The 9,889-nt window shown below is 43.5% G+C and overlaps 1 protein-coding gene across 1 annotated transcript in view; it reads left to right on the top strand.

Moving 5' to 3' along the window:
* LOC108623467 (telomerase-binding protein EST1A) overlaps window positions 1-8,063 on the top strand; it is a 171,711-nt gene extending 163,648 nt beyond the window's left edge. Inside the window, exon 27 of the transcript XR_003388982.1 lies at window positions 8,044-8,063. The gene's annotated coding sequence lies outside the window, so the exon portion shown is untranslated. The remainder of the gene's footprint in view (window positions 1-8,043) is intronic.
* The last annotated feature ends 1,826 nt before the right edge of the window (window positions 8,064-9,889 follow it).

Genomic DNA, 9,889 nt, shown 5'->3' with positions numbered 1-9,889 from the left:
CTAAGATAATTGTTTAATTGTTACGAATTAATTTTTAGCTATCATAAATAACTAAAACGTTTTTTCATCGGTGTTATTAATTTTTCTGAAAAGGATCATTCATTTCACTTTCTGTTCGGATTTCATATAACTCGCGTTCCCCCTCGTTAATAATGTCAGTGCCGGGCCTCAGCATTGTCCTCGCGCTGCTGTCTTTTCCCTCGACCCGGAGAAAAGGAAACAAAGCCCTGCGAGACGACATCCGGTCCCGACGCGCGCTTCTGTGTCATTCAACTCGCGCGCGGGTTATCTCACACAGGAAAGCGGCGCGGCGCGGCTCTGTTCGCCATCATGTTACCCATCGCCTTGGCGATTTCTTGCAACTAATTGGCGAACTTTGTTTTCTAAATGGCCGGAGAATCGGATAGACGAGATGGATGAAGATTCATCACGTTGCGGATAGCTTTCGTTTTCTTTCATGAGATTCTAGTAATGCAAAATCCAATAGTACTTATCAGAGCAATTTTACTCAAATCATGCCTTTAGTTGTAGTCATACACGTATAGTATACATATATATATACATAACTGTATCAGTATATTCCTAAATTGCTTGTTTTATCTGTAAATGATTACACATTTAACAAGAAGAGGAAATTTCATTGCTCTTTTACTATGCGATGGACTGCTTTCTTAATCTTATCAGTTTTATTTGCCAATGAAAGAAACAATCTTAAAACTTTAAGCAAAGAAACAAACTTAAGAGCAACAGTAAAAAGGAGGCATAAAACTGTGTCTCCTTCTTTAGACGGATGTGTGAAAAATGGCAAACACTATACAGACATCGCGAATTCGACGATCGTAAACGAAACAATCGGACGAGCCAGTTTGCCACTTCGCACGGTCGTTTTATGATCAAAGTCTCGAATCAAAAAGCCCGAAACGTGAGGTTCAAGGACCTGATCGCTGCTTGAGAAGAGGATCCACGTTGTGGCAACAATTACCTCACCGGGGACGGCGTTTTAATAAACGACCGTCGGAATTACCCTATAAATTTCCCCGAAACGCCGCGTACCCTTAAACCGTCCTCGGCTAATTGCAGCCGACCAGCTACCTGCGGCAATCGAAACGAGAAGATAAAAGAAGGCGACGATTCGCGGTCTCTCGCAGGGGATGAGGGCGCATTGACGTCATCCGCCGTTCGTGTTCTTCGAAAGCAGAAATGATATTGAGTGACATCACCAACCGGTTGCTCGGTTAAACCCGGGTTCCGCCGAGATTCGTCGCCGATGCCGTGGCCTGCTGGCTCGATTGCGATCTGAGCCTCTTCTTCTTCTTCTTCTTTCTCCCGTTGCTGCTTTCACGTTTTTCTTCTTCCTCCGAAGGATCGCCGCAGGCTGGATGACTAAACGCGGGAAAGATCTTCTTCTTGGGCCTGTTAAGACCGCTGAAGCTTGGCTATCTCAGGATATCCACGCGACGTCACACAAGGGCGGACATACCTATGGTTGATTCATTTAAAGATGAACCGAGTGACGAAGTACCAGAATCGTATTCGTGATTTCAGGAATAGCGAACAGAATTAAATAGACATAGTAAGATTCTCGAGAAAATACATTCTTGCATCAAATCGAATCATTGAACGTTTCATTCAGCTTCTCAACGAGTTGAGGGATTTCGACAGGCAATCATAGAGTGCGTCGTCGATTAGCCGCGAGTTGCTAGACGTCATCGGCGTTACTTCCCACACTTCCGAGCTAATTCATTGTGATAAAACAACAGACCATTTGATGGATCGTGCGTTGCAAATCGATTGAAATTACAGCCTGCGTCGGAGTTTCTTTTCGTTTCGTAACAGTAGTATAACTAGCGGTTAGTAATTATTATTGATCGGTTAACGATGGAGTCAGTTCAGGGAAAAACAGTATCGCTTTTCACGTCACGTTCGATTCAATTTTAACCTCGCTTCAAATATTCTAAGAATGCTTGTAAAAAATATTGCCATGGTGGCAGCTTATCGAGAAAATTTTATAGCCTTCGATGAAACGAAATGAAATATCTGAATTTGTTAGTAAAAAATCTTGTTCCATTCCGAAGGATCGATGAAGATTTCTATTTATGCTTCGTATCAAACTGATAAATCATCGGAATTTCATCTACCATGTGTAACTCCTCCTTTCGTTTCCTTTCGTCGCTTCTTTCAGCCGATCTGCCCTTCACGGCTACCCCACAATTTTTTCCTCTCTTGTCCTTCGTGCATATTGATGAGAAATTTCAGCCGGCGCGCGCGAGTACGAGATTCTGAAAGATGAAAGGCGGCGTAAAAAATGCAATAAACTGTAAGCTAATTTCAAGGATCAAAGGGGGCCCCCGTAAGAGGAAGACCGCTCCACGTCGCCGCCGCGCCCTTCCAGGATTTCTTTTTTCGTTGAATTCATACGAAACACGGCTCTCTAAGTGCTACAAAAACTGCCACTGCTCTCCCGTCAGTTAGTTATGTAGTCTGGTCCATTTTCTCCAGGCTCCCTTCAAAGCTCCCGCTTTTACACGTCAACGAATCCCGCTTCTGTGAACGTTCGACGGCGTCCATCCCTTGCAAAGGCCCTTATTAAATTCTTAAAATGGGAAATGTTTCAAATCCCGTCTAAATGCTTTTTTTATTAACATGATACAATCTCCATGATTTTATCTTCAACTTTGATACGAGACGATCAATAATTACGTGTTCGCGTATTCTAGACGTGGTTTCAAATTTGTTATTTCCAGTAACGTCGTCTAATTGATCGTGTATATTTCGCAAAAACAATCCGCAGAGGATCGAGTTTACTATCAACTTGAAGCGATTGAAATTTCGATACAGTTTACTGAAGTCTGTTTTCCAATACGTCTGTTACAGTCTGTGTTCTATAATTATTACAAACAAGTTTTATTTAAATGTAATCTCATGTCCCTACTTGAATCGTGACAAGTTAATTCAATCGTTCGGCTTAACTTTTTAATAGTAACAGCAGAAAACGGTACCGATGGGAGGGATATCGAATTCTCAAGAGCTCGCCGTTTGATAATTACCTAATTACGCCCACGGTTCGTTCTCGGAACGACGCTTCCTCTCCTGCGGCTCGTCTTCTCACGGGTAGCGGCGAGGAAAAAAAGGAGGAAAGGAAAGAATACAATGCGATGCCTCTGTACGCGTCGAGAGCCCGAATGTTTCGAGAGAATTATTAGGAGCCGTCAAGCCTGGGATACGAGGCACCCGACAGCAGCGGAGGGTGAACGAATTAAATCTGATGAAATTGCTCCAGGCGCGGTTTCGCAGTCTGTAAAATTAATTCACGATTAATCGTATAAAATCTCCAGTTTGATTTAATATTCCGACGTGGTATCTCAGTATCTATGCGTGGCCTTTCATGAATTCTTACCAGTTTAATCCAATGAGAAAGAATGTTTGGAATAATAATTGAAATTCAGTTATGTGATAAGCCTGTAGTATTGAATTCTGTCGTAATTCTTCTGTTATTTTCTGCAGTTTATTTGGCAAGGCAATTGCTTGCGAAAGAATTCGTGAATTTATAAATATTCTAATGCCTGCGTCCAGTGATCAAATGAATTTATTTACATGAATTTCGTAGGGGATTTGTGTTTGGAGCCGAGGCTCGCGATAAGCCATCATTTTTACGATCCCACAGGAGCAGCGAGACAGTGGGTCCCTGTCGGAGAGTTTCCAGAAATCGCGTACATACATATGTCGGAGGAGAATTCCAGCGAACGGTAGAATTTGGAGAATCGTAGAAACTGCAATTAGAACCACGTGTTTGCAAATGGCGCATATCACGGGATCCTAATGGGGATATTTGTGCAGGAAGACTCGCTCCGTTGCGCTGCATCGCGATCCTCCCGTTCCCACAGAAATCGCCTCATACTAATCTCAAAACTTATGACAAGTTTATTTAACGAGGCCCATTAATAATTAAATTCGCATTTAATTGTGCATCTAATTCGCTTAAGTGACATCATTATCAGGGAACAACAGCCATCTGCGTAATAATCAAATCTACCATCAATGGAACGAGACGAATTTCTGTGCTCACAATACGAAATGCTTTTAAGAACATTTGTTTAGTCGTATATTTTTGAAGCCAGTCAATTCCCGTTACTTAGGAGCAACCCCTATCGGTCTCCATGTATTCTCTCGAGCGTTGATGCTTTCTTTCTCCCTCGGGAGGATGGAATCAATTAACTAAGCCGGGCGATGAAATTTCCACGATAATGATAACAATTTTGTCCCGAGGTCCTCGTTCCGCCTGTTATCGGAGCACGGAGAAGAATCGGATTATACCTGGTAACGAGATTAATCCAGCCCGCGTGGACGGAGGGAGGGCAAAGGTATCGAGTTCGATTACGCGCAGTTCTGCGCAGGGGGAGAGAAATTTGTTACCGCGTCGCCGTGTCGTGGAAATGAATAAATTGATTCGGTTAGGAAGGAAGACAGGTAGGTCTGACAGGAAAATTTTAACGCACGCCGCTGATGGTATCCGATTCGACGCGAGGCGAACTTGTTAATTAAGGGAAACGTCGATGGAAAATCCGGCGGTAATGAACTCGGCAGAGAATTAGCAGTAAAACGATGTTAAGGTAGGTTAAGTGTCGCGACGCTGATCAACGGAAGTTTTAAGATAGTTCTGCGACGAATAAACGAACATTCATTGGTTGCCAGTTAACTGTACAACTAGAGTCTTTATCGAACAACGGTCGTGAGCAGGAGAAACGAAGACAGGGTTGTTTCAATTCGAAGAACAATAATGTTCGTACTTTATTCGCGTCGATGGAACGCGACTTTCCTCACGGCGGCGCGGCGCGCCGCGGCCTAGCACCGCTGCGCTGGAATTCCTGCTGGAGAAAGAAAAGAGGGGAAAAAATAATAACGGTGGGGCAGAGAGCTTTTACGCAAATTATCTTATCTTCCAGTTTTACTGGACCATATCGCTTTGTGCGTTCGGCGAAGGGGGTTTTGCGTCCCGTACCATTTCAGAAAGCGTCCGTGCGTGTAAAACCGTCCGTGGACCCGTAATTAGGGATTCCGTTCCAAATAACCGGCGCGCATTGATAACAAAACCCGATAAATCCATCGTAACCACGCCCACGCGCGATCTCGCCTTGTCGAACGATCGTGCAAACTCTTTTTTTAAGGGATCGGAAGTATTTCATTATAGATGAAATTCTAATCTCTCATGGACGACTGTATAAACAATAAATTGTTTAAATGAACGTTCAACTGATTAGGTTCAGCCAAGAATGATTATTTGGCATTTTATTGATGTTGACAAAATCCGACCATCCCAGCGTCAAAACGGCGAACTTTTGGCAAAAAATTTCATTTTTCCAAACCGTTGAATCTACGGGAAAATTGTATAGGATCTTTCTTGTAGAGGATGACGAGATCTACAATTTCTGTATAAAAAGTTTTCGCTAGCATTAATAGTTTACGAGTTATTTGCAAAAAACGAAAAAACAGTTTTTTGTAAATTGCTCGTTAACTATTGAAATTAGTGAAAAAATTCTATACAGAAATTGTAGATCTCGTCATCCTCTACGAGAAAGATCCTATACAATTTTCCCATAGATTCAACGGTTTCTAAAGTGCATAAACTTTTGGGATTGACTGTATAGCCAATAAATCCTTAACATGTACTGCTTTTATTGTAAGTACTAACTATGCAGGAGAATAAAACGCATCGCATTAAACTTGTTATTTTCGGATTTAAACGCGTTCCAAACTCATCGTTTGCTGTTGAATCACCGTTGGACATTTTCACTCTAATTAGCAATCAGAAAGATAACTACTTTTAATTGCTAAAAGTCGCTAGCCGCGAGACGAATCGCGGACTTATTAAAATTATCCGCGATCTGGAGTACAGGCAATTTGAGCTGCGTTTTCTGTTATTGAAGTTCACGTTTGCTGATCCCCCGTTTCCACCATTGAAGAAGTTTACTGTAACCGAGGCGTCACAAAGATAACTGGTTTCCTACCGTAAAACCATTCGACGTGTTTTTCCTCTTCCCCTCGTCCTTTTTCACTCGCGTAATCCCGACCAACGCCGCGCAACTTGAATAAAATCGATTTCAATAAACCGACTTCGACGATTTAACCGCGATGCATATGGCGTTAAATGTCTTCACCAAAGCATTTGTTCCAATCGTAACAAACAACCGCGTAACAGGTTTCCAACTAGCGAGTACGTTTTACCATTTATTCCTTTCGTTCTTCCTCGCTGTTGCAAAATTGACTACGATGGCGCGTTCACGTGCATGGCACCAACGGTAATCCCTTCGCCGTCACGAGCGCAACGTTAAAAGATTTATTATCATTCGATTTCGACCCTTCGTATTTCAAATCTTCTGTCTACAAGTTGGGCCCATTCACTAATTCAATTTAAGTATGTTAATAAATCTAAGTGCAGAAAATGTTTGATGCGTATATGTTTATAATTGATTGCCAGTCTTGTTTCTGTATTACTTGATGAAAGCAGTCAGCATTTCCATGATCGTTGAACCACACCCACGCGGTTTACAGCCGCGGTCGATTATCCGTTCAGTTTATGGCTGACCTTGACCGTGAGAGCGGCGTGTTCTCGAGGCTAGGGGACTCGGGGCCCCACTCTCGGAGAGAGAGCGTAACCGGAAGTGCGGGTGACACGGTGCACTGGAATGGAGGCGACATCGGATCGGGGCAAAACGTGCAACGAGCTTATGTCGCGCTTGCTGTTGGACAATCTTGCGTGGAATCTGGCGAACGGTCCGTTCGAAAACGATGTACCAGTTAGATAGGGGACCTAGCGGTTCCTTCCTCCGAAGCGCATTAATGGACTAGACAAGCGCGTGCCACTGTGACACTCCAGCTGAGCTATGTCCTCGCACAAAATTCAACCTATCGAATCGAGTCGCAAGAAATGTTTGAATTCATAGTTTATGTGCCAGTAGGATCTCTTTATCACTGAAGAAGATCATGCTATGAAGTATTTATTACCTAAAGCCATGCTTGTTTAATTATTCTTCACATGTTTAACTCTTTCCAGAAAGCTTACTTTTAAATTGTACGTAGTATACAACCGCGTCGTGTTCACTCTTGACTCTCGGTGTACGCGGTCATGTGGTAGTCAATGTTTTGGTGAAACTAGGTAAATGGATCTGGATCATTGGAGCGAGCTGGTTGTACTATCGTTAGGGGAGCGGCGCGAGAGACATGAGGCCGAGTAGTAAATCGACGTCCTAGATGTCGAGAGGGCTGGAAAGGTTGTGTCACGTCCGCGCCGGATGTTTTATGGATTTAATTTATTGTTCGCTCGTCTAGACTCCGGGGATCGCTCCGCAGTCGCTCCAATGATCGAGCAAAGTGCCGCCACGGTAGCCCTTGCGTTCGGATATTATCAGGGCAATTATAAGATGTGGGATCGTGTGAAAAAGAATACTGCTATATATATTTCATTCTTAACAGGGTATCTGTATAAGATATGAGGGTGTATTTTCTTTTTATATAATAGATTGAATGTTGGAAAAAGAATAAGTCATCGATGATCAAGCATGTTAGAGCTTCATAGAAATAGACATGTAAAAATTGCAAACGATTTTCACAAGGTTCCTTGAATCGAGAATATGTATTAATTGATAGAAACTGTTGAAAAGTATCAATTTCCAGAGCCGTTCGGTATATCACGTTTTACACCGATGCAAATTACTTCCCTATTGTGCTATTACGTCCCACAATTTCCTCGGTTACATGCAAAATTTACGACTCGTGCCGAACGACCCTCGCTCCTCCAATTTCCTAGAAATCATTGTAAAAGTGGAAGATTGATAACCGACGTCACGACGAATTTCCCAGTCGTACATTAACGTTATTGACGTTTTAACGCCTGAAATAATAAACTGGCTACGTAGGGGATTCTGAATTAAAAAACGATGTAGTTGATGCATTGTAAATTATGAACTACTCGCGACTTAAGTAATAAACGGTATGAGACATAAAAAGGTATTTGTCTGACTGACAAGAAATTTTTTCTGATTGCAGATGATCCATGATCCACGCGATCTCTCGATTCGTAACAGCAATTGCACTGGCAGAGTCACTCGGTTTTCATCCGAGGCACACACGCGAACAACCGTTGGTTTTCCATCGGCGCGGGAAGACGCGAAGGAGGAAGAAGAGAAGCGGATTCGATTTGACGCGGTGTCAGCTGACAACGTATTCTTACGTCGCGCCGCGGAACGCTGTAATTTTCTCGCAACGTTTATTTAATGCCTACGCTCGGTGGCCAGCGAGACGCATCGGCCGGACGGCTGTTACGTTTTAAAAGGCTAAACGGCTCGCGTTTAATTGACGCAAATCATTAGAATCAGCGCGGATCATTATCTCGCCTCGCGGCGCTTCCTTCATCGGCTCTCGATCGATTCGGTGCGTAAGCGCCGATCGAGATAATGATAATGCAATTAATACTTGGCAACGGAACGCGTCGAAAATTAAGAAAGTCGATTGTGGGTTCTGGTTTTTCTTATCGCAACCGTGTTATTAGAAGTAGTTATCGGCAAACGGACGATAATTGCGCGCGATGCCTGAGTTCGCGCGGTTACGAACATGACGGATGACCGCTGGTGATGAAAATCATTTTTGAAGTCCTTTAGTATACTTTCCCGTCGATCTTTTCATTCCTCGACGTCACGGGACGTCTCGTTACCAAGAATACCTTACATGATATTCCGTGATAAATAATATTCATTAAAACGAATGAATAAATTGGGAATTGGTGGCATCCATAGATTGTCGACTTTCCCACCAATGACAGTTCCCATTGGGAAATTATTCCTAGCAATTGTCGTTTGTAACGTTTGGCACGTAGCCAATCGGAGCGGATGTATAAGCCGCCGTCTTCACCCTCGTTAATCCGCGGGTACACACCGCAGACTTATAATCGTGGTAAATGGATCGGCAGCAAGAAGTTGTCGCCGCAGGAGCGGGCGAACCGCCGTCACGTGACGTGGATAAAATCGGTCGATACGGTACGCGGCGAGTGCCGAGAGTGGAGCCAAGTCGGTGGTCGGTGTGTGCTTTTCCCATCGGTCCTATCGGCGATGTTTATCTCCACGGCTGGCTGTACACCAAGACAAAGAGACCTGATTAATCTCCGGTTTGACCCACGTGCCGACCGGATGCGGCGTAACCGGGATGCAGGATAACGGTTTCGGCGATCCGCGAGAGAAAGACCCGGCGCGGTGAGGCTATCGCCGCGACGCACGTACGGATTCGAATCGACTGGCTAAGGAATTCCTTGGTCCCCTGTAAAACCCACGATTGATATCCGAAGAAATTTCGCAGATAGTTTAATCATTCGATAAATTATTCGTCCCGTAATGAAGATTCTTAATTTTTTTTAAATACCTACGAAGTTGCCGAATTCTTATCTTTTCATTTATCATTTAAGATTCTGTTGATACGAACAGGTACCAGCCTGGCAAGTGAACATTTTAGAGATTGCATGCTTTGAAAAACTGGACGGATTATCTTGGTCGTTAGAGGACTCCCTTTCTGATAAAAAAAGGGCAAATCTAAGAATTATTAAAAACGTTACATAATTCACTAGTCCTGATGACTCGAGAAGGAACACGCCCTTCCACGTTTCTGGGTAGATTATATGTTGTTAGAAGCGTCTGTCCACAAGAAAAGTACTTTTTATCGTCGTACGGAAGCTCTCACCTGTGGAAAGCATTTGTCCCTGTCATTGGTATTCCACAGCTGTCCACTTAGTAGCTCTGATTCTAGACGTAATTCAAGGAACTCTCGTTTCGGGCAGACCAGGAATTCCTATACTTCGGCGTGCGACAAGCATTCCCGATCAGCTTTGGGTCGTGTCGACGAAAAT

Source organism: Ceratina calcarata, unplaced genomic scaffold, assembly GCF_001652005.2.
Source record: "Ceratina calcarata isolate Rehan_Ccalc_2016 unplaced genomic scaffold, ASM165200v1 scaffold27, whole genome shotgun sequence".
NCBI classification, from domain to species: Eukaryota; Metazoa; Arthropoda; class Insecta; order Hymenoptera; family Apidae; genus Ceratina; species Ceratina calcarata.
The sequence above is the reverse complement of the archived record's forward strand: the minus strand, read 5'-3'. Positions and strand labels throughout refer to the sequence as shown.